The 13,315-nt window shown below is 41.0% G+C and overlaps 1 long non-coding RNA gene across 1 annotated transcript; it reads right to left on the bottom strand.

Moving 5' to 3' along the window:
* Position 1: 1 nt before the first annotated feature.
* LOC145652605 (uncharacterized) lies at positions 2 to 13,230 on the bottom strand. Its single transcript, XR_014118882.1, has 3 exons — positions 12,947 to 13,230; positions 1,943 to 2,016; positions 2 to 142 (listed from the first exon to the last, which is right to left on the bottom strand). It is a non-coding gene; the product is annotated as an uncharacterized LOC145652605 (long non-coding RNA).
* Positions 13,231 to 13,315: the final 85 nt, after the last annotated feature.

Raw genomic sequence — 13,315 nt, 5'->3', positions numbered from 1 at the left:
GCGTGTGGAATTTGAAGAAACGTCTTCAGGAGTTTGCAATAATCACGAGTCATGAATGTCATATTTGTGAGGAGCATATTTTCCATCCTGACCGTGTGCAGGCGTTCTGTGAAGGTCTTGAATCTGCGTACTCCTCAACATCCTGGTCAACAAACAAACAAAAAAAAACACCTTTGGTCTTGTCCCAAGTTATACCAAAACAAGAATGAGGTGGTTAATGGCAGTTATCCAGACTTCCCTGAAAGAGGGTCTTCTTTACATCAGGGGAACCATCACCCTCTAGACTAACACTGCACGCTGTTTGCATGGTACACAGAAGAAATTTACAAGCTTGTCAACTGATCAAGACTGCCAAAAATGGGGCTAGTAAGAAAAGTGGAGATTATTTTTATGTGATCATAATTAAAACATTATAAAAGATGTTGCAGTATTAGGCAGCCTTTAAAAGAAAGATAGATAGATAGATAGATAGATAGATAGATAGATAGATAGATAGATAGATAGATAGATAGATAGATAGATAGATAGATAGATAGATAGATAGATAGATAGATAGATAGATAGATATTATAAACTGCACAACAGATTATGTAAATATAGATATAAACTGCACACAATCATACATTATGTAAATATAGATATTATAACTAGCACACAATCATAGATTATACACGGGCACAGCTCTTCAGCCTCATAAACACAAGACCACTGTTGCCATGGTGACTATGCATATGGTGGTTGTGACAGGAGTCCACTGAGGGAATTGCAACTTACGCTGTCAGTCTCATCAGTGTGACTTAAAGGGAAACAGAGCCGTCAGCAGCTAGCCAGCCTGCCCTTCCCAAATCACACACACCTGCTCCTCTGCCCCGAGCACATATTAGACATCTATAATCACCAACACAGTGCCCATCTGTCCTGTCCAGCTCACGGGGCCCATGGCAAGGGAGACGCTGAATAAATCAAACCACATCACACTCAGCCGTGGCTGTGAGCAGCTGGCCTGCCTGCCTATGTCATGCCCTTCCTAATTATAATAGCATTTTAAATACACAGGAAATTCATTTTTGATAATAGACCCATATGCATACACATATGTATATTTTTCAGAAAGGATGACAGATAAGTCATTTACAAAATGTCCAGAATTGTAAATATTTAGGAAACACATCTTTCTCTTATAGTTTACATTCCTTTTGTAGCATACAAAACCATCCCTACCTATATTTCTACACACAGAAATATAGATTCATTGATATATAAAATGCAGACAGCTATCAGACAGGATTATTTCAATGTCTTTATACCTAAAGCACTCTTTATATTTAGTCTTCTATATTTATCATTGCTATTTAGGCTTTTGTGTATCCTGCTGTTCATTCATGTTTACGCAGCTTGAGGTGGCAGAGATGTAATTAGAATCCCACCCTGCGTTTGTGGGGACGTGGAGAGGATGGCGTGCGTTCCTTTCTCTTCAGTGCCTTTGTCTGCGCGAGCATCACGGCTCAGACACGCGGCGCGATGATGTAATCAGCTCACACTTAGGTTCTGCACCAAAGCTTCCATGAACTCCTCTAACGATTCTTCACATCACTCAACATATATGGTGCCATTAAAGATCAGTGATCTATACAGGACTGAAAGCTTTTTAAGAAGAAATAAATGTTCTGTAGACTTTAAATGCCATGTTATGCTAAATCTTACACTAACCTTTCTCTCAGGTGCTAAACAGCTTTTAGTTCTCAGCAAACTCAATTCAGAGGGTGTTCCAGTGTTCCAGTTCCCTTGCAGTGTGGGCAGACCTGGGGTTAGGGTTAGGGTTAGGGTTAGGGTTAGGGTTAGGGTTAGGGTTAGCACACTCACACCCTCTGTGGCTCTGACTCCGTCCTGTGGCACATGCAGCACAACTTGTAAGTTAAATAAATAAACACATCAGACTTACTGCATGAGGAGAGGAAGTCCAGTGACCCAGCATCCAGCCGGAGCGTGCCATATATCCTCTGTCAGGTTACACACCTAACGTATAAGACAGTGTGAGTGAGTGTGTCATCCAGGAGTGTGTTTGCTGTTCTTGAGTGAAGCAGCCACTGAACACTTCACTGAACACTTCATATTCCTAAACGGACAACAGGACACCATGTGAAGGGGGCGGAGTCAAAACCATTCACTTCCCCCGAGTTTCTGTCTGTAGCATATGCTTTTCTCTCTCTCCCCTGCATGTGCTCTGTTTCTTTCTCTCTCTCTTTCTGTTCTTCTCTTTTGAATAACTGATATGCAAATGACTCTGGGTGACCCCTGGCTCTCTGGGGGAAAAGCATGACTAGAGAACATTACGCCTTTTAACACCAGACGTGTGCCACTAAAGCGATTACCTCCTCACTCCTTACAATAGACTGCACAGCACCCCCCCCTCTCTCTCTCTCACACACACACACACACACACACACACACACACACACACACACACACACACACATGACAGCCTTCTTTGTTACACACAGACAAAGAAAAAAACTAGCATGCATATATATATATATATATATATATATATATATATATATATATATATATATATATATATAAAATAAAGGTTTTAAAAACTGCAGTGTAGTCCTGTGGTCCAGGTTTCCATAGAAGCAGTTTCATACAGAGATCCTTCATCAGACTTCCTCATAGTGACATCATTAGACCATGCACTGCACACATGTTAGAGGTCTGGGTTTTATTCTCCCTCTCTCTCACTCACACTGTGGGCACGATGCCATTCCCCTACCCACCTCTACCCCTCACCTACTACCCCCCACCTCTACCCCCCCCTACCCCCTCCCACCTCTACCCCTCTCCTCTACCCCTCACCTCTACCCCTCACTTCTACCCCCACCTACTACCCCTCACCTACTACCCCTCACCTACTACCCCTCACTTCTACCCCTCTCCTCTACCCCTCTCCTCTATCCTTCAGCCTGTGTGCAGCATTCATTGCACCTAATAACTGTGGAGGGTTAATAACAGTGGAGGGGTAATAACTGTGGAGGAGTAACTGCCATTCAGGGAGGTGTGTCCATGCTTGCATTCTGTCTGTGTGAATTATGTATGATGTTAATGTCAGTACTGTTATGTATGATAATGTCCATACTGTTATGTATGATGATAATGTCAGTACTGTTATGTATGATGATGTCCATACTGTTATGTATGATGATAATGTCAGTACTGTTATGTATGATGATGTCCATACTTTTATGTATGATGATGTCAGTACTGTTATGTATGATGATAATGTCAGTACTGTTATGTATGATGTTAATGTCCATACTGTTATGTATGATGATAATGTCAATACTGTTATGTATGTTAATGTCAGTACTGTTATGTATGATGTTAATGTCAGTACTGTTATGTATGATCATGTCAGTACTGTTATGTATGATGATAATGTTAGTACTGTTATGTATGTTAATGTCAGTACTGTTATGTATGATGTTAATGTCAGTACTGTTATGTATGATGATGTCAGTACTGTTATGTATGATGATAATGTTAGTACTGTTATGTATGATGATGTCCATACTGTTATGTATGATGTTAATGTCAGTACTGTTATGTATGATGATGTCCATACTGTTATGTATGATGTTACTGTCAGTACTGTTAAAGTCTCAAATGTGGTTTGAAGCAGAACTTGTGCTAATTGTACAAAGTGTTTGAGTTGTTACATTGTTGATATTCAGAATCTTTTGTTGTTGCTTTAACAAAAACCTTCGTCCCTGCCAGTCACGGTGAGTCTCTGGGCTTTAATGCTGCAGACAATGGAAGAGCGTAGACAACTGTCTGCACCTCCACCCCCTCCATCTCCCAACCCCTCCACCCCCTCCATCCCCCAACCCTCTCCACCTCCTCCATCCCCTCAGACCTGAGGAAAACACCTCCTTTTTACTGTCAGACTGTCTTGCTGTATCCAGGACTGGTGACTGCTGATTTTTCATGCCTGCTTTGATGGGGATTAAGAAGCCAGGCTTACTGCTGCAGCACTGGCCCAGATGCACAGACAGCTTATCACAGGAATAACTAAAGTGTCCGGTTATGAAAGTAAGCTCACAGTGTGTGGAGAGGCTGCAGACCTCATGCCAGTGCACACAATCCACCGCAAAGTGAAATCTGAGCTGAGGAGGCTGCAGCAAAGAGGACAAATTCTCTGATAATCAGTTTGGCAGTGAAACTCCACCCCACCTCCAGCAGAGACTCCTTTTTTTCTCAGACCATAGCCATAAGACTTATTTTGACTCAGACCTGGAGTACTGAAACACCTAAACTTACTTGAAGACAAAAGAGGTGCATGTAGCCAACAGCCAACCGCACACTTCGCAGGGTCAGAACCGTACCAGACACGCAGTTGGAGGGCACTGGAATGATGGTTCAGGGTTAGTTTCACTTTTCCATTTAGCAATTTGCTGGCTTTGCCTCTGGGGTTAATGTCATTTTACCCTCAACAGTATGTTGTTATAGAGATGCCCTCTGACAGGGATCACAGCCATGATCAGACTGGCAGACAGTAGGTTGTGAGGTGAGACTGTATCTTCCATGCCCATTTCCCTGGGGATGGGTCCTGGCAGCTTGGTGAGTGCCTTAAACGATGAATGCCTTAAATGTGAGAGGTGAGAGGTGCTCAGACAGACACTGTGAACCAGTGTGGTGGAGCGTTCAGTCCATGAACCCCGATGCTAACAACCAGCCTGGCAGACACAGTGAAACAAGGAGACCTGCTCTTGTCCTTACAAACAAAACCCTATAAACATTATTAACCCTATAAACACTATTAACCATATAAACACTATTAACCCTATAAACCCTATAAACACTATTAACCCTATAAACCCTATTAACCCTATAAACACTATAAACCTTATAAACACTATTAACCCTATAAACACTATTAACTATATAAACACTATAAACACCATTAACCATATAAACACTATTAACCCTATAAACCCTATAAACACTATTAACCCTATAAACCCTATTAACCCTATAAACACTATAAACCTTATAAACACTATTAACCCTATAAACACTATTAACCCTATAAACCCTATAAACACTATTAACCCTATAAACCCTATTAACCCTATAAACACTATAAACCTTATAAACACTATTAACCCTATAAACACTATTAACCCTATAAACACTATTAACCCTAGAAACACCATTAACCCTATAAACCCCATAAACACTATTAACCCTATAAACACTATAAACACTATTAACCCTATTAACCCTATAAACACTATTAACCATATAAACCCTATAAACCCTATTAACCCTATAAACACTATTAACCATATAAACCTTATAAACCATATTAACCCTATAAACTCTATAAACACTATTAACCATATAAACCCTATTAACCCTATAAACACTATTAACCATATAAACCTTATAAACCATATTAACCCTATAAACCCTATTAACCCTATAAACACTATTAACCCTATTAACCCTATAAACTCTATTAACCCTATAAACACTATAAACATTATTAACCATATAAACCCTATTAACCCTGGAAACACTATTAACCATATAAACCATATTAACCCTATAAACACTATTAACCATAAAAACACTATTAATCATATAAACCCTATAAACACTATTATCCATATAAACCATATTAACCCTATAAACACTATTAACCATATAAACCCTATAAACCCTATTAACCCTATAAACACCATTAACCCTATAAACCCTATTAACCCTATAAACACTATTAACCATATAAACCCTATTAACCCTATAAACACTATTAACCATATAAACCATATGTACCATATTAACCCTATAAACCCTATTAACAATATAAACCCTATTAACCCTAGAAACCCTATTAACCCTATAAACACTATAAACCCTATAAACACTATTAACCGTATAAACAATATTAACCCTATAAACACTATTAACCCTATAAACCCTATTAACCCTATAAACACTATTAACCCTAACCCCTGAGTGAAACAAGGAGACCTGCTCTTTTTCTTACAAACACATGCCTGGAATCTTCATTCCCACATCATAAATACACCATGAGGGTGGAGGGTGTGGGTCTGAGAGCGGGCAGGGCGATGGGGCGGGGGGTAATACAGGGCTTTTCAGTGCTGCATGGGGGTGAGGTTTGAGAACAGGAATTAGGATGTAATAGATGGATGAGACTGAGCTGCTGAAATTAGCCATGAAAGCTTTATCTCAGAATATGGGCTTATATTAGTGTGTGTGTGTGTGTGTGTGTGTGGAACACATGCTGTGTTTGAGCCTGTGTATGATGGACAAAGCCCCCCTGTGATATGTGTTTGCAGTGAGTTCGGCTCCTTACAGCCAGCCAATCACGGCTTACAGCGAGCTGTACTGCTCACATCAAAGAGCTGCACAGCAGATGGCATGCACACATTCACCCTGACAGCCTCACCCCCTTTAGCCCTCACAGGGTCAACCCTCATTCACCCGCACAGTCTGTCCAGTACACTGTCCTGTGCCTTTGGCCCTGTAACACTGTCGGTAATCAAATTTCCTTCCAGACTTTTTGTGAAGAAAAACATACTGTTAATTTTTTTTCATATAGAATCAATGTAGAGAGACTGTGTACTACTGCACTAACCCTAACCCTAACCTTAACCCTAACCCTAACCCTAACCTTAACCCTAACCCTAACCCTAACTCTAACACTCACTCTAACCCTAACCCTAACCTTAACCATAACCTTAACCCTAACCCTAACCCTAACCTTAACCCTAACCCTAACCCTAACACTCACTCTAACCCTAACCCTAACTCTAACACTCACTCTAACTCCAACACTCACTCTAACCCTAACCCTAACCTTAACCCTAACCCTAACTCTAACACTTACTCTAACCCTAACCCTAACTCCAACACTCACTCTAATCCTAACCCTAACCTTAACCCTAACCCTAACTCTAACACTCACTCTAACCCTAACCCTAACTCTAACACTCACTCTAACTCCAACACTCACTCTAACCCTAACCCTAACCTTAACCCTAACCCTAACTCTAACACTTACTCTAACCCTAACCCTAACTCCAACACTCACTCTAATCCTAACCCTAACCTTAACCCTAACCCTAACTCTAACGCTCACTCTAACCCTAACCCTAACTCCAACACTATACCCTCTCTGTGCATGGATTATGTTGCTGGCTGAATTCAAGAGAAGCAACAGAAAAGGATCAAAGTGACTGATATTTATACGCTTCAGCTAGCATTAGCATTAGCATTAGCAAAGTGGCACTGGGGTTATAGATTGTGGGGATGTACTGTAATCTACACTTTATAGATATGATGTGAAAGTAACATCTCAAATTGCAGAACCTCTTACTAAGAGGTAAGAGTGTTAGGAATTCATATGAAATATATGGAGACAAAAATACAACATTTCCAATTTTACAGCAAAAACTCTCAGAACTCATTGATTTCCACATGATATTGTGATAGAATTAACATCGAGAAAAGACAAACCTGTTTTACATTAACGTGAAACCACACATTCAAGTCCCCCAGTTTTAATAACATTGAACCACTTTAATTTATTCTGTTAGTTTTAATGACCTGTTTAAATTACACTGTTAGTTAAAAAAATCGCTTTAGTTTACATTGTTGCTACAATACTCTGGAAAACAAACAAAACATGTTTTCTAACATCAAATAAATAAATAAATAACTATCAGAAAAAGTGAAATGTAGGATGATACAGTGACAACTGATTCCCCACAGAGCCTCCTCTCTGTGATGAGGTCATCACATCAGTGACCTTCCTGGGCTATAGTGCATATGTCTGATTATATATGCTGAAATGCAAATGAGTCTGCCTGCCAGAATGCACAGATTCTATTATGAGCTACTTGAGATGCGTTTGCATTATTAGTTAATTTAGCATATTCATGTTATAATGTTCACGTTGCACGTAACAAAGCACATGAACTGAAAACAGACACAGATGTAGAGCGTGGTGTGTGAGGAGCCGGACACACACTCTTTAGAAAAAGAAACAATAGCTATAAGTGTAAAGTGCAGAATGCCAGCTGGTAGTACTGTAAATATAACTGACATGTTCACAGAGAGCTCGCTGTGGTCAGAGCCTGCTACTGATCCACACTATGTATCACAGAGAAGGTGTCTGGAGTGTGTCATCACACACACAGGTGCGTTGGAGAGTATGTTAGATAGTCATCACATACACAGGTGTGTTGGAGTGTGTGTTAAATAGTCATCACACACAGGTTTGTTGGAAAGTGTGTGAGATAGTCATCATACACAGGTGCATTGAAGCGTGTGTTCATGTCATGGACACTAAACATAGTGGTTTTCAGTGCTCATCTCCATCCTCTACTAGAACTCCACAGTCATTATTGTGCTGAACGGTTTTTAAAAGACCAGAAACACAAGAGGCTCAGCAGTAGTAAAGACCTTGATCTTTGTTATTGATCTGTATGGAGCTTTTGACTTCTGGACAAGATTTTTTCCAGTAAAGAGACCTTAACAACAAGTCTCTGTGGCAAAGAATTAGTGAAAGAGCTCTGCTGGCTCTGTTCCTGGTGCTGTTGTACACACTCCAGGCTTCTGAGAGCCTGCAGATAAGTAATTGAATTTAAAAATAAATTACTTATATAGGCTCAAGAATTTTAAACCAAGCAATTTGGTTTCACTCTTGACCTCATATGTGGGAAACTGTAAGCGTGGGTAACATCTCTCAAAGGTAGCTGCCCACTGGAAGTGAGCTCACAGCATGCAGGGAAGGGCATTAGGAGACCGAGTGAATAATTGAAAAGAAGCAGCTCTCAAGCTCTCAGCTCCCTTTCCGACACCCTCTCCTGGCTATTGACCGCTCTCGTGTGGAGACCTCTTAGACCTCTTAAGTGGCTCACCCTCCTTTTGAAAATGAGACAGTAGGGACTGGGAGGAGAAGACCCCCTCTTTCTAGAACCATCTCTCCCCGTCTTGCCTTTGGAACTTCTACACAATATTCCTAGGTGGTTTGTGTTTGGTTTAATTTTTTTCTGTTTGGTAAACTACATTAATCTATCTATCTCTCACTCATATTCTGCAGAATGGCCCTTCAGTTTTGTGCGATGGTTGCTATTTAGTTTTGTACGATGGTGAGTGTTCAGTTTTGTGTGATGGTTGGTGTTCAATTTTGTATGTTGGTTGGTGTTCAGTTTTCCTTATGTCCTCCTTGCTTGGTATTGCGTGTGCACCTCTTAGGAAAGTACAAACACAGTTCTAACTATGAACTAGACTGCTGCTATTCACTGAGGCAGGGGGGAATGCAAATCATTCAAATAAAAATATAAGAATATTTATGTTACTGGACATTATGGAAACCATTGTTCACTGTTTTGCTGAGTGTCAGGAATTTTGCTAAATGGAACTTTGTAGTAACATCTAATGGGAATACTGTATTTATGTGTATTTACGTATATTTATGTGTAGGTACAGTTGTTCAAATGTAATGAGATTCACCTACTAGTTTAGGTGGGACTTTAGCATATACACAGTACTTTAGCATATGCACAGTACTTATGGTCTTTGTTGCTATTCATGGTACTGTGACTCGTCTTTGCTAGTATTTATGGTACTGTGACTTGTCTTTGCTGGGATTCATGGTACTGTGACTCGTCTTTGCTAGTATTTATGGTACTGTGACTTGTCTTTGCTGGGATTCATGGTACTGTGACTCGTCTTTGCTAGTATTTATGGTACTGTGACTTGTCTTTGCTGGGATTCATGGTACTGTGACTTGTCTTTGCTGGGATTCATGGTACTGTGACTCGTCTTTGCTGGGATTCATGGTACTGTGACTCGTCTTTGCTGGTACTCATGGTGCTGTGACTCTTTTGCTGCCAGAAGCATATCTCCTTTGTTAGCTGGGTAAAGAGAGCATGCTGCTGTGTGTTCTTTTGGGTTTGTTTTATTTTTTTCTCCTAAACCCATGGTTTGTCATATGTGATATTTCTCTCTCTCTCTCAGAGATAATACAGCTCAACTCTATCTTCCTGCACTCCCTACCACCTATCTTGGCCACTACATGACCACATTATAACATCTTTTATTCAAAGTGTTTTTTAAACATTTTTGGTTCATGTTAAGACAATTTTCTTTTTTATTGTGTGTCTGGAAAGGTGATCAGAATGCATACAGGTGCACACTCTGATTGGACGTCTTTAACTAGCTACCTGACAGACTAAAATGTTCCCAGGATGTGTAGCAACCTCTGGAACCTGTCCAGCAGTCATGGCTGAGATCTGAGTGTGTAGCGCTTGTTTTCTATGACATATTCAGGTATTTGCTCTGTGTGAGAACACATCTGATGACCTTCACGAATTTACTGCTGTTCACACAGACCTTCAAGTTACACTTTCTATACTTAAGCACACCGAGATTGATGACAGCTGTGGTGAGGAGTTATATGTCACAGCAAGGATGCAGTCACTGTATTTGAGATTTTTACTGCTGAACAAGTCTGTGTAGTTGGCTGTAGCTTTTAGCATTGTCATGACATTATACTTCATATTTCTTTGTATTTAAGAAGATAAATAAACCTTTTTCAAGCAATTTGAGGAAAACATCTCTCTGTGCTGGGTTAAGGCATATCATACTAATAGGTTATAGATTGACCTAATTTTATCAGAAAATCACATTGTTCTAACAAATCTGGGATGGGCTAATTGTTGCTGTGTCATAGGATAATCCCAAACCTAATCCCAACCTTAATCCCAACCCTAATCCCAACCCTAATTGAAAGCATTTAATGAAACAGTGGTTAATCCTGTTTCACAAGTTTTCACTAGTTCTTGTAAAGTGCTTTGAGAGGAAAAAACAAGAAAAGAAAGTTAAAAGAATGAAGGGACCATTTAGCTACAATTTGATGTTAAAGGTTTTTCAGAACCAGAAAGCACCATCACTGGAACAAAAATGTGACCTGAAATCTTGAGCTCAGGATCCACCAATTAGATGTGATCTTGCAATTCTACAACAGCTATGTTGAGCATGGTTATTAAAAGAGACTGATGGAAAGTTTCAGCATCTGAGAGAGAGAGAGAGAGAGAGAAGTGAAGAGTTTCAGTATCTCAAATGACTGGTGCTATGGAGGGAAAGGGCCAGTCATGTCACACAGCACCATTCAGTCAGCCTGCTGGTTCAGTCAGCCTGCTGGTTCAGTCAGCCTGCTTTTCTGCTGGTTCGGTGGATTAAGGAAGGCATGTATGTATCTGTATTTAAACCAACGGAAACAACGAAACAACGATGGTACAAGTGACAGTACACTTGTCAGCCAGGAGTGAAGCCATCCACGTACTCCTCTCATCTCACACGAATAACGTGAGGATGTCTGGAGAGGTCTGCCTGCCGTAGGACTCCCAGCACTGTCCCTTAGCCACTCAACAGAGGACTGCACTGACTCGCTCAGCTACCCTGGCCTGGTTATGACTGAGTGAAGGACAGGGAGAACACCAACCACACCAATCTGGAAGATAATGTTTTAAATGGGAGATTAGGACAACAGGGTGGTGAAAGGAGTTGGGTGCAAAATGGACTGAATTCCATAGAGTTCCTCAAAGAACTGATTAGTGTCTCATCTACACAGCTCCACCAGAGATCTGGAGAGAAGCAGAGAGAGACACAGGGTGGGAGGAGGAGAAATAGAGGGAGAGAGAGTAAGCGAGTGTCTGTTGAAAAAGTCTAAACCTACTTAAAGTGAATCTCCTGAGACTGACCACGGCAGAGGAACAGTTATTTCAGGATCTCTATTTCCAGACGTTTGACGACACTAATAAACCAGCAAATCACAAACATCTCAAGTGCAATGTCACCTCTCATGCTCTGCACCCAGAGCCGTCCTCCACGGGGACAGGCTGATGTCTCTTATGTGTCCAGGGTCTTTGCACCACTGCATTCACACCCTCTCAATGTCCTACTCTGATGTCCCTCAGTGGTCCTACTCTGATGTCCCTCAGTAGTCCTACTCAGTGGTCCTACTCTGATGTCCCTCAGTAGTCCTACTCTGATGTCCCTCAGTGGTCCTACTCTGATGTCCCTCAGTGGTCCTACTCTGATGTCCCTCAGTGGTCATACTCTGATGTCCCTCAGTAGTCCTACTCTGATGTCCCTCAGTGGTCCTACTCTGATATCCCTCAGTGGTCTTAATCTGCTCTCTCCTGGCCCTGTCCTTGCCTGGGTTTATGGAGCTCTGTGCTGGGCAATGGGAGAACCGGTTTAGGAGCATGCGAAGTTGGTCCTTCCACCCCCACATGTCCATGTGCAGCCCTACACAAGCCCCTGCATGTCCTCAGATCATGTTTCGTCTGGGCTGCAGTATCACAGCACCTCTGTATGGGCAAGGTGTGACATGCCTAAGAGACGAACCAGCTGTACAACACGTTACAGGCTTGGCTCAACCAAGGAAATATGTGAATCCACTAGAAATTCCATTATAAATGATATCCATAAAAGTATACCTATTAAGTTATATCTAGTTACTGCCTATGTACAATACTCCAAAAACAGCTTTGCTTAAGTACACATCACACAGAAATTTCCCACTTTTAATGTCACCAAAGTGGAAAGATTCTAGCAGTTGTTTTTGTTCCTCTGTTTCCACAAGAAGCTTCAGGGACCGGCACTGGTTCTATAGGGACCGACCCATTTATAGTGGTTTTCAACTTTACACCTTGTAATAATATACTGTGTAACTGTCCCAACCGGACAAGACTTATATAATATGTCTGACAAGAGTTATACAATGCAGTAGAATAACTGTGATCAGGTTATGATTTTCAATAACTTTACAAATTAACAAGAAACAAATTGCAACTGCTAACAACATTCAACATTGAAAGAAAAAAAGGATATTTACTACTCCTACCTTTCATTGTGGTCTCTTTCTCTCTGAGCAGAGCTGTCAGGAAGGAAGGGTATATAAATGTGTTCTCTCTTCCCAGGGCTGTGGGCTGAATCTCTGCAGTCGTAGTGTAGGCGTAGTGTTATACCAAACGCACACCTCTCACCCAGTGTTGCTTCACCATCCTACCTCTCGCTCTCTGTCTTTCTCTCTCTTTTTCTGTGTCTCAGTCCAATTCAAGGTGCTTTACTGGCATGACAGATCATGGTGCACTTGTTTTACCTGAGCTCTCTCTCTCTCTCTCTCTCTCTCTCTCTCTCTCTCTCTCTCTCTCTCTCTCTCTCTCTCTTTCTCTCTCTCTCTCTGTCTGTTTCTCTTTCTCTCTTTCTCCAC

The sequence above is a fragment of the Electrophorus electricus genome, chromosome 20 (assembly GCF_041902795.1).
Source record: "Electrophorus electricus isolate QZ-2024a chromosome 20, ASM4190279v1, whole genome shotgun sequence".
NCBI classification, from domain to species: Eukaryota; Metazoa; Chordata; class Actinopteri; order Gymnotiformes; family Gymnotidae; genus Electrophorus; species Electrophorus electricus.
The sequence above is the reverse complement of the archived record's forward strand: the minus strand, read 5'-3'. Positions and strand labels throughout refer to the sequence as shown.